Here is an 18508-nt window from a genome sequence, read left to right as displayed (position 1 = left end):
GAGAGAGAGAGAGAGAGAGAGAGAGAGAGAGCCTCCTGGTAGGAAAATTTTCTCGCGGGCTTTTTCGTGGGGAGTCAGAGGACCCACACGCCCTTCGAGCTAAGGAGGGGGCTGCGAGTTTGACCGGCTACGGACGAAACTGTCCTTGCGAGTCTAACGACTATAAAAGATAGAGATAATTACTGCCCCTTCTCGTTTCTTTCACCCCCGGGTAAATTTATACCAACTTACCCCCCACCCCTGCGTCACTGACCGCGGGCTACTACCTGTCGGTAAAACTCTGACGGTTAATTGGCTAACTACTGTAATAAAAAAATTAAAAAAATAGTTAAAACGCAGTCCAAAACGTCGTTGCATTGGATCGAGAATCGATACTGGTTAAGAAATTTAAAAAAAAAAAACCGATACAGGTAGAAACGTTCAAAGTTAACACGATGAATGCATCTAATTTTGTTCCTCAATGAATGAATTGCGAATTTATTATTTGGACTTTTCTCCATACAATCAATCAATAGAAATAAAATCAAGAACTTCATACCAGGTGAAGAAGTTTATTTAATAGTTCATGGCTGAGTGAATGAGCGTTATTCATGTTAGTCATGTGACAGGATATCTATTTATACTCTCTATTTCTTAGTGCGATACAAATTTGCACATGAGTTCGTTTTGTGATAGATAATTAAGGATGTCAATGTTTTGTGTTTCAAATTAATCCCAAGCACAGTATCTAATAAGATAATGGATTGAATGAATATTCCTTTTTCAATCTTCCTATCTAGTTACTGGTATATTCTAATCTATAATAACTAAGCTACATCAATAACCATGACAAATTAAAAAGTACTCCATCATCAAATTTATTCAACATATATAACCTTATATTACTAAACTGTAAATCTATCAGGCAATGGCTGGTATCATTTTAGATATCATAAACAATGTTTCTGAATTTTTTTCAGGACGAAGAATAACGTGTGCAACAGAACTCATTTAATTTTACCTATCATAAACAACGTTTCTGACTAAATTCTTTTTCAGAACGGAGAATAATATGTACAACAAAATTCGTATTATTTTACCTAATGTAAACAACATTTCTGGGCGAACAATAATATGTGCGACAAAACTCGTACTGCTTTACTTAATATAAATAATATTTCTGAATGTTGTTGTCAACAAAAAATAATCTGTGCAACAAAACGTAGATACAGAATGCTAACATGATATCAATATGATGATTAGTCTATACTCTATAGGTGATTAAAGGGCAAGCATGCTCGTGGTATCAGATATTAAGATGGGCTTACTTTATAGATTGCCCACTTATGGTTTACAAATTAATTACAATTGAATCACTATACCGTCATTAAAAGTATGACAAATAATTTAATAAGGACTATTAATTTCTCTCTCCTAATTAAACAGTTAAAATTAAATAATATTAAGTAATATTAATTGAAAGTACCGATCATATAAATTGAAAGTATTAGCCACTTTTCTAAATTATAAGGATAAATTAGTCATATTTTATTTCTCTCTCTAAGTTATTTATTTTTTATAAAAAATAAAAATAATAATAAATTGGTAGATGTTGGCACTCATATTAGTAAGGAAACCGTTATAAGGATAATAATAAAAAAATACTTAATTTTTAATTTTTTATCAGTTAATCTAATCGTATATGTAAAATATCTTATATACCCTTTAATTTATCAAAAAGATAAAATTATTTTTATAACTAATTGGTTAGTATCTAATCATTGCTTAAAAGTATAAGGATTGAGTTTAATTAAGCTCTTATCAGTGGTCCAAAACTGCAAACGGTGGGGGATAGTCCGAAAACATCACGCGAGTCACGAGAAGCGGCTATCGTACACGGTATACCGCTCCCCGTGACCCATCGGAAAGAGACGCATCTCCCCAACTATCGCTATCCCCCCATCGCTATCGTGCTCCGGCGAACCACCCGAATCGCAACCGACTCCAAATTTTCTCTTTTTTTTTAATTTATTAAAAAAAATGTGACATCTGGTGACCGCACCACCCATCTGCCCGCGGTCACCGGGACGGTGCCGCGACCTCCCACCGGGTTAAAGCAGCTGAGGGGTGGTGACGATAGCTGATATGGACTCCTCCATCGACCACCAAATCTCCCATGAATACTACTACCAAAAAGGGGATAGGATGCATCTCATTGCATCACCCCCGTATCTATTCGCATCTAGTAGGATGACGTTACGAGATTTTAGTTGACACGACTGGAGTCCATAGCGGAGGAGCATGGGAAAGTGATCATTCGCTCCTTTCCCTCTACGTGTACTGCTGCTACGTGTTCCCCGCTAGCCTGGGGATGGTGTATGGTTATGGATCGGATCTTTGTCAGGAACCTGACCCGACCCGATACCGAGTTTCTCGTCCTACCTCCATATCCATTATATATAAGACCCTTTTTTTAAAAATTTTTTTTACTTTTATCGTTTTTATGTGAAACCTATGTACTATTATTTTATTCTATTTTATTAATATTACTAAATATATCATTATGGATGTTGGATATTCGATCTGAATCTATATTCTTAATTTCCTATTGAACGGATGTAGTATCAAGTACCAATGTCCAGAAAAGTAAACATTGATGTAGATATGTTTTTATCACACTATCCAATCTTTATCTAATCAGTTGAAAACCCTAATATGTGACATTCAATTGATTTGAAATTATGTATTTTTTTTCAAATGCTATTTGAAATCATTTAAGCGCTGAGAAATTCAATTTGATTTTAAAACATTTGGATATATATTTTAGACATCTTAATTGACACCCGAGAGTATAATGGAATGAATCGTGCCTTGTTTTAAATAACAGCACTAGATAGATTCCATTTCAATTTTAAAACGAAAGCAATTGAAATTCATATAGAATTTTGCTAGTAACTTCATTAAATATCTTTCTTTGTTTACCAGAGCAAACCTAATTACTGTAAGTCCAAATCAAAACTTTATTAAGGACAGTAATGACTAAAGAAGGGTCTGTAGAGCATGAGAGCACCTCCTCTCCTCCGTTAGAAGGACATTTAGGTCCAAGAGGAACAGAGGCTCACCGTGCACAATCAAGTAATCATTTCCTGTTGCTTATATATCAGAATCTACTGCTGAAGGGCATCCTGTCTTCGTTAACAGTAGTAGCAGTAGCTTTCCACTTTTCTTTTGTGAGGGAAATAATATGCCCTGAACTGAAACATAGGAGGTCTCATCCACAGTGAAATGGCATAAAGCTCTGTTGATATGAAGATGAAACAGTGGAATAGTTACAGTAGTATTGGTAAGCTAGAGTTCTTTTGGCCCGTCTCAGTAATGACCTTAAATGGGGATGATGATCGAGGCCCTCAAATTGAGGAGAAAATGTTTGTAATTGTATTATTCTATCAAGCATTTTTGTTTCAAGTTTTTGACATCTCAAGCCTCAAAACAACTGATATATGTATTTATATATATGTGCAAAAATGTTAGGGTATGGAGAACTCCTTACAACTGCAGCAGAGTAGGGTACTGACTAAGCTGAAGCTTTGCAGGAACAAGTATGATTCTGGAGCAGTGAAAAGATTAAAAAAAAAAAATTGAAGTTATTGCATATTTGTCATTCAAGTATTGATTACCCATGTCTATCTGCACCTAATTAAATTTCCTCTGACTAGCACTATCATAGGATTAATGACCCAATACAAGAGAAAGAAAATACCAAATAATAATAGTAATAATAATAAAATATCTTACAGCATTAATTTATAGCTTCAACTCTTCCAATGGCTCCCTGACAAATTTAAGCATCATGGGGCATCATAGAGACAATAGACAGCTCCTCCAGCACTCAACAAAACATGCTCTTGTTTTCCTGTTCCCGCCTACTTGCACCATTTAAACACGCTCTTCAACATTCTCAGTTCTTACGCTTATTATTAAGAGCTTAAGAGCTAAGGAGGCTAAGGTAGCCAACTATGGTGAGCATTCATTCATGTGGGTCTTGGTAAAGTGGGGCTGGCAGCCAACCCACCTTCCCCTGTCTTAAGAAGCCCTCTGTCCTAAGACAAATCAAAACAAAAGGATTGCTGGCTAGAGAGTAAAGTCCCCCACCTCCCTCACCTTTCCATGTGGTCTTTTTTTTTTTCTTTCTTTCTTTCTTTCTTTCTCTCCATTGTATTGGAGTTCTAAATCCATCTCAAACTAAGACAATTGCCTCCTCCTTCCCCTGTTCTCATGGGTCTTGTCACCACTTCTTTATACCTCTCGCACACATGGGGGAGGGATTAGGCTTTTGAAAAAGCATACATGGCTTTTACCTCCTCACAGCTTTCATTCATCACCCACATGCCCACATGAGGCCCCTAACATGCACCCTCTGCCCCTCAACCCATACCACAACTCATAAAGCCAAATCCTATAGCCATCTGATCCCCATAAGAGGAAAGCTCATCAGAGCCCTTAAAATAATCTCAGAGGGTTGCTAAATGCTAATGCTGCCCCTTCACTAGTCCCCATGAGCTGGTGATGTGAATGTGGATGACACAATTAGGGGCACTGCACGGCTCCCAACTATGTTTCCCATGTTCTCTCACCCACCCTTCCTTCCTTCCATCTATCTGCCCACATTCCTCAGATCTTCTCCTCATCAGTCATCACCCCTCTCCTCCTCCCTCACTACTCACTAGAGAGGAGTAGAGATTGGGCCCTCCTCTAATTACTACAACTCACATTCCCTTGTACTGTTTAAGATGATAATAATAATAATAATATATTGAACTACTAATGCATGGATGCAATAGAAGAATGGGGGTGTGGGGCCACTGCCATGAGACTAGTGCCCTCCAATTTGTTTACCTGTCATATCCATTAGCCCCAAGGAGGAGTTCTTGACTATATTCTATGTTTGATCTCTTGGCTTGTAAGAGCTAATGGAGATTTGGGAATGGTGCATCAATCATGGTGAAAATGGGTTTTATGAATAGCCATAACCATAGCCATAGCCATAGCCATAGAGCCATAGCCATAGAGGTTGGGCTCCTCAGTCAGAGCTATGCAAACACACCAACCAAGGCCAGTTAGATCCCATTTGTACAACAACAATATTTGATAACAAGGATAGTATAGCCTTGGGCTGCATTTGATTTTAGTGCCAACGGCTACTAATAGGTTTAGGGCTTTGTGGAACTCATTTATTCTTTTTTTTTAGTGTCCTCACTGTTGCAATCAGTAACCTAGCATGTGCCATGTTCTTGCAGTAATTCATGAGACTTGAAAAAATGATTGCTTCAAAGCTATCAATTCCTTTAGAAGGTTTGTAGGGTTAGTTTCTAACTCTCTTTGTGTTATCATTCTAAGCTAACATCTCAGCTCACATTCCTCCTAACCCTCCCTCCATCCCTAATTCCCTAATAGAAGATTCATGCAAAAAACATAATCTACACCATTTGGCAGTGCCCCATAAACTAAACTATAGCTCTCTTACCAAGGCATCAATTAGAATTTAAGGCAATATAAAAAGAAAGAAAGAAAGGAAAAAGAAAAAAAAAACAGATGATTCAAACGTTAAGTAATCAGATATCTATGTCAACACTAACAACTGTTAATTTTGAGAGCAGTAGATCTCAAGGTAGGAGGGCTTTAAAAGCTGCAGATCATATGCTTAATGCATTGATCTCCAGTAATATAAAGAGATCCCATCTTTGATTTTGGAGTATGCAGTATCTGGGACCAAATTGTTTCAAAAGGAATCAATCTAGACTTTCTATTTGTACTTGAGTGTGTCTGCATATATGAGTATAAGTACAAAAGGAGGCATGTAAATCTAAGCACATGTATATACATATCTACTAAATTATTCTCTATTTTATATAAAAAAAAGCTAATACTCAGATAACAAAAGCAGAGAAAGACAAGGATATAAGTATACTTTTAAATATATTTAAACAGCAGTCAGTAGCTAGCAACATTCCTTTCATACTAACTTTCAAAATATACTTCCTTGTAGAGAGACAGACTGAAAGAGGCCTACAAGTGTAACAGTTTAAGATGAAAGCCAAGGAGATGGGGCATATCTTTCATCTTTTATTAAATTCAACACGGACAAGCTAGATCTAGTTTAATCATAAACCATTCAGATTCCCTCGAATTAATAGTATTCTCCTATGGGAATTCCAATGAACACTTGAAGGTTGAAACTATAGTTGAAAGTAGTCAAAATATATAAATAAACTCATCTATCCCAGTAGGAGTTACACCTCCCATCTTCCCCTGCACTATATATAATCAATCATAAAGCTTTCAATGAACCAAAAATCCCAGCCCTTCATAGTTTCGAATTGGAGTTTCATTCTTTTTTTTTTATTTTTAATTGAAGACCAATCACTGAGAATAACTCAACAAATATATGGTCACTTGCTAGCTGGTCCAACAATTACCAATGTAGGCACCCCCCATGGCCCATACTAGTACCATGGCTTTGCTCCTTCAAAAATGAGCATGGTCATGTGCTAGAAAAGATGCAAAACATAAAAGCAATTAGTTAAATATGAAAGAATCTTTTGAGAGTGGCATAAGAGGAAACAAGAGCATATGAGTATGAGGAGTACTGATGGGAGAGTGGGCAATTGTACCCCTCACCCTGCAGCCTCTGCTGTTCGTGACAGTGGTCTCAGGTTTTTTTGTATTGGGGAAGGCCATTGAGGACAAAGGATATGGTAAACATGAGGGCCAGCAATAGGTCCCATGTTTACATCATCATCTCCTCTCTCTCTCTCTCTCTCTCTCTCTCTCTCTCTCTCTCTCTCTCTCTCTCTCAATGGATGGCTTGGTTGGTTGGTTGTTTACTCACTCTCTCCCTCCTCCTGCTTAGAAATGTGGAGCCAAAGATTAAACCCTCTTCATTCAATTATATCATGGAAGGGGTGCCCACCTCACATGGGCCTTCTCGGATTTGAGATACTTTGGATAAGGGACTGGTGATCAATTAATATACTGTTAAACATCTCTGTAAAGTTTATCCAGAGTTGAAGCTATTATAAATCCATCAATCTTGAAGAAAACAAAACAATGCTGTTTTTCTCAAGCTCCTACCATGTGATATGCTGTGGACTTAAAAATCTTATCCTTTTATCACTTCTATCTCCTCTCGAATCCTCCTCTCTCTCTCTTGCTAAGACTGCATCAAGCTCAAGTGTCACCTTTACACTACTAACTAACTGACTAAATAATAATGTAATCATTCATGGCAGATGCTAGTATGTGACTCAGTGTAATGGGGTCCAAATGTGTTAAGTTACATCAAAGAGGACAGTGAGATGCAAGTCTTACTTGGAATTATATCCCCCTCCCCCTCCCCCTCCCCCCTCCTCCTCTCAAAGGACAACTGTAAGAAACTGTCACCAAAGAGTGCGCACTGATGCTCATGGCCGCCCCCCAATTGGAATCCGCCACGTATCACCAGCAAACTTCCTGCAGGGTTGCGTGGGAGGAAATTTATTGGTCCCAAAATCCAATGTGGCTCATTATTTGGGCTCTCAGATCGACAGTCTCGAGCCAGTCAAATCAGGGTCCGGTGCCGGAAAGAGTAATAACGCATCAGCAGTCATCACACTATTTGCCGGCAGGATCGCCGGAGTTTTTTACCATACTACCCCCCTTCCCAATCTTTCATTTTTAAGTTGCATTGACTCATATTTAAAAGCCAGTACAACAAGATTATTTCTTGGTCCAACTCCATCTACATTCAGATTTAAAAAGAAAACGGGTTAGTTTGGTACAAACTCGGATAGCCATACACTTAAATCTGCAAATATTTGATAGACACGTTTATCTTCCATCATTCTACAAGTACTAACTACACTGTAAGCTTTCATGGTCGAACTTTACTGCAACAGATACTTCTGAATAAAAAAGACAACCATTTGAGTTTACTTTTTTTTTTTTTTCTTTCAAAGCTTTGGTCAACAAAATAAAAGACATTAATCAAGCAATATTGTCTATGTAAATTGCTAGGCATTTGAGGCTATTAACATGCCTCAGCTTCTTCTTCGCTTTTTTTTTTTTGGTTAACTTTTACTGTTTTAAGTCCACATAGAAGTATCCAGGAGTTCTGAACCTGCTAAGACTGGTGGATCCTGATACAGGGTAAAATCATTGAGCTAAGATCCTCTACATTATTAGTACCCAACTGGCCAAAAAATCATTGCCTCTCTTATTTACTTTAGTACTATCCAATCAAGGCTTACTTACTTTGTCACCAGTCACGGATCAAAATTGTAGGAGAAATAAAAAGAAGTCATTCAGGAGTGTTCTGAACCTGCTAAAGAGCAACCAAAGCTAAAACTCATCTGCAACTGTACTGCAACTGAGTTGGGATCCTGGTGGAGGGCAAAATCATTGGGCTAAGATACTCTCCATCATTAGTACAAAACTGAACAAAATCATTGGCTCTCTTATTAACTCCAGCCCATTGCATGGCAAGCCTTCTTGAGGATCACAAGATTGGCAATCATGTTACAACTTGAACTTTGGAGAGAGAGAGAGAGAGAGAGAGAGAGAGATGGTCTGATTCCAATGCTGGCTTCTCCATACCATTTGCCTTCCTTGATTCTTTATGCATGGCAAAGAAGGGAGAAAATGTGACGCATTTGGGGTCAAATTGGAGCACATCATTCAGGCCATTTCACGTGACAATGCCAAACTTTAGGTAGTTCATAATATTACACAGCTTTCAAGAATACTCAAGTGCTGCTTAACACAAATAACACAACTATTCTGTGAAATAAAAGGGGCAATTACAATGAATACAAATGTTTCTTTCAGATCATGATAACCATATACGGAGACTTGGCTACAAAGCCAACACCTTACTGAGCTGGATCAATAGTTCAATACCATCCAAAACTTTGCAAAAAGGCCTGCCTAACAATCTTAAAGGGAACAAATTTGTAGGTAGTAACTACCATTGGTCAAAAGACATCATGGACGATAGATATCATATCCTGGCTCATGTGTATCTATAATGAAATTTCTGTAGAAACAAAGTCATGAATGATATGTGTATTTAAAAGGCCATCGAACACGAGATCTGCAAATGTACTGTTAAAGTTAATGTTATATGCTATTAGACTGTTTAACCTTGCCATCAAGCAAAGGCATGTAAGAAAGTCCTAAATTCTTAGGATGTTTAGCCTTGCTGTGAAGCAAAGGCATGACAGAAACTGGCGATGGAGTATGATATTTGTCACGGCTAGAGTTCACAATTCTGCTGCTCTTCATGCTACCCATGTTTAAGCGACATCAGGCAGAGAAATATGTGAAGGAATAATAGAGAAACGTAAATGGACCTCTCCTCAAGCTAATACCGATTCAGGCCTCATCCATGAAAGCATCGAACCAATCTCAGCTCTCTACTCTTACTGTAGATAAGTGCCAACAAATTCCCTCTTTGCTTAATGGTAAGAGCAACTTCCATTCCAACTGCCAATCTAGTTGGTACTTCTATTTTTTGCTCTTCTAAAAAACGGAGAAAGAAATTACTTATTTTTAATAACTTTTTTACTTTTAAAGAAGTGACGTTTTTGCTAATAAAAAATAGCTTTACTTCTTCATTTTAATTTCTTTTCTTACTGAATAATCTGCAAGCTTTTCAAGATGTCTTCTCTTAATCCAAAGTTATAGCATAAACTCCTTGGACATCTTTGTTAGATTTTATTTGTACTAATATAATTAGTAAATTATGTTTTAAAATATAATTTTTATTTATATAATATGTCTAGATTTTATGTAAGAGCATATGCACAAGTTATGAGATTTTTGAAGTTGAAGATTGAATTTAGAATCAAAATATTTGAAATTGTTTTAGAATCGACATTGAAGTGCTCAAATGGTATCATGATAGTCAAAGTAGTACAAAAAGATACCTAAGGGCATAGGAACAACAACTCTACATTCAACAGTCTGCTCAGCCGTTCGAATGGACCATCGGGCGTTCAAACACATTTTTCCGAAAAAGAAAAAAATAATAGTCATTCGAGTCCGTTCGAACGCACCTTGCGAGCGTTTAAACGCCCTTGACTGATTTGACTTAAAAATTTGAGTCTATCTCTGTTTATCTTATGTTGAGATTACCTTTTCAAAGCAATTGAAGATCAATTCTCAATTTTACATAAAAATGATGAATCGTTTTTCAACTTTACGTATCTATATCAGATCTGGAAGAACTACATCTCAAGGGTTACTGAGACGAAATGATCAACCTCGAGGGTTATTAAGGTTTGGAAACCTATCACGGGAAGCAGTGTGAAACACTCACTTCCAAAAATTCACGTGTTCTTCACGTGGAGCATGTCCACGTGATTCCCACGTAATCGGTCAGTGAAATAATCTTACAAAGTATCTGAATAAGTCAAGAAATACCATAATAATCCAACAAATAATCCTAAAATATAATATCACATGCCTCAACAAGCCTCTAGGAATACAAGTCCATCACAAATTTGCTAAAACATAAATACCCTCGCAGGGGCTAAGTCCAACTGAAATTATAGAATAAACAAATGCTAAAAACAAGGAATGAATCTGCTACGCATTGATGTCCGCATCCTCTATAATCATCTCTGAAATATTTCCACCAAAAATAGCGGTGGGCACGGGGCCCAGCAAATAAAATCTAATAATAATCTAAGAATATTACATGATAAGTAAAAATGCAACTCATAGCATGTCAGGGAAAAATGTACATTATGACTTTTAATATCTTTCATCATTATAGCTTATTTTACATAGAAATCCACACAGGAGTCGAGTCACAATAACATATCTCACATAGCATCATAAAAAAATCCGAGGGGACTAGTCATCTAGCGGTATTATCGCCCATACACGTCTGGCGACGCTGCATATGACCGGTTGTCTGTGTCCATCAGACTAAGGACCCTAGTCGTAGGCCCATCAACACCGCACAGAGCGAAATCATCACATACGGCTGGTAAGAGCACACAGCTCAATAGACGCCCTGACCCTGCGTCCTCGGGTACCGCTAGAACTACAATCCCTTCCTCTCAATCATCTTTTCTAATATCATACTAGTCAAGTCTCCAACTAGGGCAGTGTAATCATCTGAATGCTCTACCTGCTACCGACCTCAGGTGTAGGCCGCTAATATGATACTATATAATATACACTCAACCCTTAACCCCGGGTTGAGTAGGTAAAAGGGCACTGCCTAACTGGGACTTGACTAATAGTGATACGTGCACGTGGTGCCATGACTTCTATTATTTATTTAACATAATCATCACAATAGCAGATATTATAAACAAACATAGAGTCTATCATATATGTGCATTAAGTGATAAATAATACAAGTAAGAACTGACATGTAATTAAATGCAAATATGAGATGTCATATAAGTTTCATAAGAAAACGACATTTAACTATCACAGGTAAGATATGACATAAGCATGCATTTTTAAAGACTATTATAAAATTCTACTCGCCTGGGGTATTTCTGGAATCTGACTTACTCTCCTAATCAGTCGGCCGACTTACTTCTTGAATTTCAAGATCCGTCCCGCATAATGCTGAATCTAATAATTTATAAATAAAATAGACATAAAATTAATGGACTTATAAACTAACCATCTTGTTGTGTATATTTAAGTTTGATTCTCTAGGTCCGAGATATTATTTGTCCTAATTAAAATAATAATGGTCATTAGAGCCGTTCACATTGTAAATGTGAAGATAATTGAGAAGACTAATAAATTCAAATACTATTTTGATTTTGTATAGTTCCTAATTTTATTAATAACATGGTTGAGAAAAATTATAATAATTACAATTTAGGTAGCTAACAGAATTTAAGAAAAATAACAGACTCAAAATTAATTAGACTAGGGTTAAAAAAATGTTAAAGATTGGGCTGAGTTCAAGGCCTAGCAAATTAAGTGAGAGTGAGAGAGAGAGAGTGGGCTGCAGACCTACCTGCAGCCCACTGGACCAGAGGTAATGGACTGGGCTCAAGAGCCCAGTCTAGCAGGGTGAGATGGTGGACTGGGCTCCAGAGCCCAGTCTGACAACAAATAAGGAGGTGGGTTGTGGGGCCTCCCGCAGCCCACCAGAAACCAAGGAGTGGACTGGGCTTCAGAGCCCAGTCCACCGAGACCTTAGAGAGAGAAAAAAGGGGACTATGGACTTGGGTTGCAACGCAGCCCACGCCACAGCCCATAGAGAGAGAGCGGTGGGGGCCCAACCTCCACCCTCTCCTCGTCTCCTTGACAGAGAAGGAGAAACAGAGGAGAGGGGTGTTGTTGCCGGTGATCCTCGTCACCGGCAGCCCCCCCGGCTCCAGCAACTTCTTCCCAAGTTGACTAGTTCGACTTGGGCGCAGTAGTGGATAGAACCTCCGGCTAGTGCGACCGGAGGGTAAGAGTTGAGGAACTCTATGGCCGGCGGCCATGGAGTTTTCAACTCAGAGCTAGGTGGGCTCGAAGCCCTCTTCTCGGGTACCCACCTCTTTCAAGTGAAGAGGTGGGTCGGCCGAGGTTGACGAGTGAGGCCACCACCGTCGGTGGTGGCCGTAGATGCCAAAGAAACCCGGCGGTGGGAGGCGACATGGCATCGCCTCCCTCGCGACCCGTGGGTACCCAATTTGGGTACCTACAGCAAGGGGGAAAAATAGGGAAACTTTCCGAACCGGTGGGTGGTCGACCCGAGGTCGCCGGTCGGCGTATTTCTCCGGTGAAAGCAGACGAAAATAAAATCCTAATTACGCATGCTTAACTAGGCTATTTTTAAATTGAAATAAAGAGGGGATGAAGGCTAACCTGACGATCGAGACGAGGGGTTTTGGTTGGCTGCCGGCGCTCCGGTGACTCGCTGCCCGTGACGAAAACTTCGGCGGCTCGGGAGAGAAAAGAGAGTAGGGAAAAACGAAGAAGAGAAGATTCCGAAAAGAAGGAACTCGAGGGGGAAAATGGGTGAAGATTAAATAGAGAAGAGGTGGAGAGGGCAACAGAGTGGAGTTAACTCCACTCTGGCGCCCTTCTCTCCCACCTCTCGCAACTAACTACGAGAGGTGGGGGAGAGGGAAGAAGGAGTCAGCGCACGCGCCAAGCGCGTGCGCTGCGGTTAGGGTGCACGCGCATGGCCCGTGCGCTTAAATTTTTTTTATTTATTTATTTAACAGGTGTTACACAGTGTGTTGTAGACTTTAGCGAGCAATGTTGGTACAAATTGAGTCGTGGGGACCGATCGGTAATTTGTAAACTTCTTATTAACTGCTATATGTTTTAGTAATTGGTTTCAATTCGAGTTTGAATCCGTGATTTTTTATATAGTTTTAGATTTTTCCACGTAAAATTGTTTATGTTTGCGACGTCTTTTTTACGCTTTATTTTTCGCATATTATTATTGATAGCGTGTGACAGATCTATCTCCTAGAGTGTTTCTTATGTTTTTCACTTGCTATCATAGCATACCTAATGATTCACGTAAATTTCAATTTTTTCAATCTTCTTCGGGATTGTTTGTCTATTATAATATGTATTTAGATTTTCATTGTAATTTGCCCTCATCCAAAAACAAACTCGTCTTCCATTTGCTTTTAGTTATAATAGATGCACTAGTCTCTTTGCTCTTATTTATTATGACATTTGGAGAGGATACCAAACTCCTTCCACTAGTCTCATTATTTTTTAACTATCATCAATGATTTCTCACGTTACACATGGATTTTTCTAATACACTATAAATCTGAAATATATTATTCCAACCCAAATTATATTTTTTAGCAAACTTCTTGCTTCCTTTTATTCCAATTACCTTAAACATCAAATTGAAATTGAATTGAAATTTCTTTATAAGCATATGCCTACATAATTTGAAGTGCCCTCTAATAGTTCAATGAAATCAATCCTTTCTACAAATTTTCTTTCTCAGCATCTTGGTATAATGCTAACACTATAAAAACCTAACTAAGATTTTTTTGGTCGCAGCCATTTCTTTTTTGAATTAGAGAGAAAATTATGAAGTCCTATTTTAAAGATAATTAATTAATTAATTACCGTAGTGACAAAAAGAATCACCCATATCGAATCTCAAAGTATACCCAAAACTTCACAGTAATAATTGAATTCGCAAGCTAATATTAACTTGATTAGCTTCCAGATGTACGCGAGGAGTTTGAGTTGGGTCCAATTCCAAGCTCGATTATTTATGGTAGACCCATAAGATTACTGATCTTTTACTCTAATCTAAGCCTAAACCACCAAATAATTGGGGTAGGATTGGGCCTAAGTCTAACCCAATCCACTAACATTAAAAGCGACTGAAGATAAATATTATAAAAGTGACAAAAAAAGAGAGACATTGATATAATATCTTTGGCTAAAATGGAGAAGAATAGAAGATAACAGTAGTGGAAAGTTCGTGTATAAATGAGTATGTTTAATTAGGTTATATATTATAACTTATAATTTAATATTTAAAAAATATATTAAATATTTTAGATTAAGTCGAGCCAATGGAGTTTTAAATTGGGTTTTATAATTGACTTGGCATTGTTACAAGGATGATGGAAGAACTAAGTTATGACTCTCTGGCTGTCGACATTCTTACTCTTATCTCATAAAAATTATCTAGATAATCTAGCGATATGATTAATAATAGTCATAGGCATTCGAAACCCGCCCCATTTGAGGCAGGGTAGCATATTTTCATCCTATTAACTTAACTTGGATTCAACTTTAGCAAAAATAAAAATACTTATATCTTTAATGAGCATATATTTATAAAAAAATAAATAAATCTGAGCACCTAGATAAACATCAGTTTTATTCCTGGATAATGCATAACGTTATTACTGGATAATGCATAAACATCAGTTTTATTCCTCAACCATCTAGACATACATGGGAATGGGATTCTAAATTGCGAACCGACTTAACGTTATTACGGCCCGAACCCGAACCTGAACTCGAACTCGAACCCGAACCCGAACCCGAACCCGAACCCGAACCCGAGGGGGCGCGCCACCGCCCAAAGCTGGTAGGGATTCGCAACGAATTAAAAGGACGGGAAATGTAATAATGAAAGTTTTGGGGTTTTGACAGACAATTGATGAAGCAAACACCAGATTATAATTTTATAACAAGAAGTGTCCTCTTATGCAAAACGGCAAACTGAATCGATAAAGCTTGCGCTAGTCCTTTTTCTCCCCCTCACGTATGAAGATCACGAAACCCTAATCCGTTTCACTCTCGTCCTCTTTCCTTCGGATCGCGATCTCTCTCGCTCGCTCTCGTCGCCATTGCCGTCCACTCCGCTGCTCCGGTCGTCGAGGCGCCGAGGTGTGTTTTCTTCTCTTCCTCTCCTTCCTTTTGCCCTCTATGTTTTTTTCCCCATTGTTGTTCGTTTCTCATCTTCCTCCTGTTTATGGCGATCATGCCACGCTATAGAACGCACGATCATTGATTTTGTATGTAGAGCAGTTGTTTTACAATCCGAAGGCGAACTATGGCAATTCCTTTTAAGCTAACCTGTTAACTTAACCCATCATCTACCTCCCCTCCCCCATCGTTGTCCCCTCTCTCCAATCGATTCGTGCCCTAGCGCCCCTTCGTCTTCTCCTCTCTCTTGACACTTGACGGCAACGAGCTGACGGCGATGCCGGTCTTCCTCTCTCTCTCTCTCGCACTCTCTCACGCCGTTATTTCTTCTCCCTCTAGTTGTCTCTCTTTTATTTTCTCGATTTCTTCTCTCAGTTCTTCTCAATTTCTTCTCAGTTTATTCTCTGAATTTTCTTCATCTGATTTCTTTTACTTTCCCCTTCTCAATTTCCATTTTCAGTTCAGTTTTGTTTCTCAGTTATTATTATTTTTTCCTCCATTTTCTCTGAATTTTTTTTTTCTGAAATTGCGCAGATTTTCTTCTCTGGAAATTTCTTCTCCTGTATGTTAAATTGTTGTGGAATGGTTAATAGAACTTCTCTATTTTATTTCAGAGAAGAAAAACTAATTGTTTGTTGAATTAGAATGTTAGAATGCTTATTTAAATAGCAACAGTTAGATAGTATAGTGTTACATTAGTAGTAGTTAGATTAGTATAGTATACTTTCTCTTTTTTGCTATTAAATGCTTGTGTAAATCATAGATATACTGAAATATTCAATGCAATGTTATGTGCAGGTTGTCATTAGAATTCAATTTTTTTTGCACATGCCCGTGCGTAGGTTGTCATTAGAATATGATATTTTTATTTAATTTATTTATTGCCGTATTCTAGATGAATGGTATCATGCTTTTTGAGAATTTGTTGTATCCCCGTATTCGTATCGTATCTGTATCTCATATCAATATCCGTGCTTCATAGTATTCCCGGATTTGTATTGTATCCGTATCCTTTATCCGTATCCGTGCTTCATAGTTAGTAACTAAGTTGGCGTATTTGGCATTTGAAAAGCTTCGAAAAGATTCAGTCATGTAAGACTGTTAGCAGACAACTTTTATGGTCGCGGTCATGTATGATTAGTTAGTTCTTAGACCAAGCATGCACTATACTAATAGATAATTGATTGGAAGCTTAGGGATCTCCATATGGAAATGTAAGAATTGTTTATTGTAGAATGGTTGATCGATAATTATTGCTGTTATGCTAATTTCTTCCCATGTGATATTGAAGATTTGTTCATCTTACATTGTTTAATAGCAAAAAAGCTATAGATTGATCCACGCAGGTTTTTCATTTAATGGTGGATGTTTCCTAAGGGTGAAAACGGATTGGATACATATTAGATAGTGTTCAACCCATATTCGGATCCATGTTTTAAGTCCGGATACAAATTCAAATACGGATATTGGATGGACAGTAAAATTTAAAACCGTATCCTAGCTAAACGAATACAAATAATTTTCGGATACGCATCAGATAATTTTCGGATACGCATTAGATAATTTTCGGATATGAATTGGATAATCTTCATATATGGATTGAATCTTAAATGAGTACATATTGGCTCTTAAACGAATTGTAACCTTTATTTTAGGTACAATTAACACAAAATACTAAGAGTTTTAAAAAAGTGTCACCCTTTGCTTATAGGTTATCAGAAGTTCAATATATAGCTGAAATACAAACTATGATGTTTTCAAAAGTGCTGAAACTTTTTTAAGATGGATCAATAATTCCATCTTAGTAAATGCTGAGCAAAATCAAGATGGATCAACGGTTCCATCTTAGTAAATACTGAATAAAATTAAGATAATTATTTTAATCTCAAGAATCATCAAAGCTTGAAGTCAATTAGCTAATTTATAACTGATGACCTTAGTTATAAACTAGACATTGCTGATATTAAGAGCGAAATCAAGATAATTTAACTTAAAAAATTTATTGTTATAAAAAGCAATTTATCTTTAATCCAATTGAAGCAAGAAATTGTAAGCTGGGTAACTAATAACACGAAGCATGTCCCATCAATAAAAACCATGTCCAAACATTTTGGATATGATCATCTAATTTCCCAGAGTAACTAGCCCAAAGCCCTTCAACTGCTTCTTTACTCTACTTAAGGTGAACCATAAATATTAGCAGCCTCCTCCACCTTCTGAAGTGTGACATACGTTCTTAGTTGCTTTGGCTATATACTATGTTTCTTAAAATCCACGGGTGAAAGATGCCATATGGCAGTCATTATAATTAAGCATATAAAATGCATGTTCCTGCTTTGTAGTTGCAAGCATACAAGAAGTATCTTATACTTTTAACAACTTGATCATTAAGAAGTTGCATACTAGATAAATCAAAGTCTATGCCATGAAATTTTCAAAAATAAGAGGTGTTGTGGTGTAATATCTTCCTATCATTACTGGCGAGCTTGGTGATGGTGACCTCAAGAAGGGAGGAGGCTTCGTGATGATGAGGTCAAGGAGGGAGGAGACAGAGCTTGGTGATGCGACGAGGAGTGGAGATGGTAGTGCAGCTTGGTGATGGCGACGGATAGGAATTGAAGATGGTGATGGCTGATGGAGAGGTTTATTTTTTTCTTTTTGGTAGAGGCGGCAGATAAAATGGGATTTGGGGAAAGAGATGGGGAAGATAGGGGTCGGGTTAGTGCTAGTGGTAACAGGTTGGGTTGGGTATTTATATGCGGTTGAACGGATAACCCTTATCTAGATTTGAATCTGACATAATAACTATACTCGTATTTGTATACGGATATTTTCAATAAGTATCCAAATCTGGGTCCATTTTTTTCCCTAAAAAACTATCCATGTTCAGATCGGGTGGAATTCTTTTATCTTTATCCGATCTGATCTGGGTCAGGTAGTGGGTCGTGTCGGACTTAATCCGACCCATTTTCACCCGTAATGTTTCCTCTTAGCACAGTTCTTGGATGAGGTAGATTTTCAATTGATGTTTCCCTTGTTTGCTCTATCTGTCTTCATCTGGTTAATGCTCTAGTGTTTCATGAAGAGATGAAATGGT

At 37.7% G+C, this 18508-nt stretch overlaps 1 protein-coding gene across 1 annotated transcript in view; it reads left to right on the top strand.

The window, feature by feature from the left end:
• The first annotated feature begins 15206 nt into the window (after positions 1 to 15206).
• LOC140785941 (TATA-binding protein-associated factor BTAF1) overlaps positions 15207 to 18508 on the top strand; it is a 28502-nt gene continuing 25200 nt past the window's right edge. The window contains exon 1 of the mRNA XM_073134063.1: positions 15207 to 15372. The gene's annotated coding sequence lies outside the window, so the exon portion shown is untranslated. The remainder of the gene's footprint in view (positions 15373 to 18508) is intronic.

The sequence above is a fragment of the Typha latifolia genome, chromosome 4, assembly GCF_019914945.1.
Source record: "Typha latifolia isolate L0001 chromosome 4, TyphaL0001v2, whole genome shotgun sequence".
In the NCBI taxonomy this organism is placed as follows: domain Eukaryota; kingdom Viridiplantae; phylum Streptophyta; class Magnoliopsida; order Poales; family Typhaceae; genus Typha; species Typha latifolia.
This window is presented reverse-complemented; position numbering and strand designations above follow the sequence as displayed.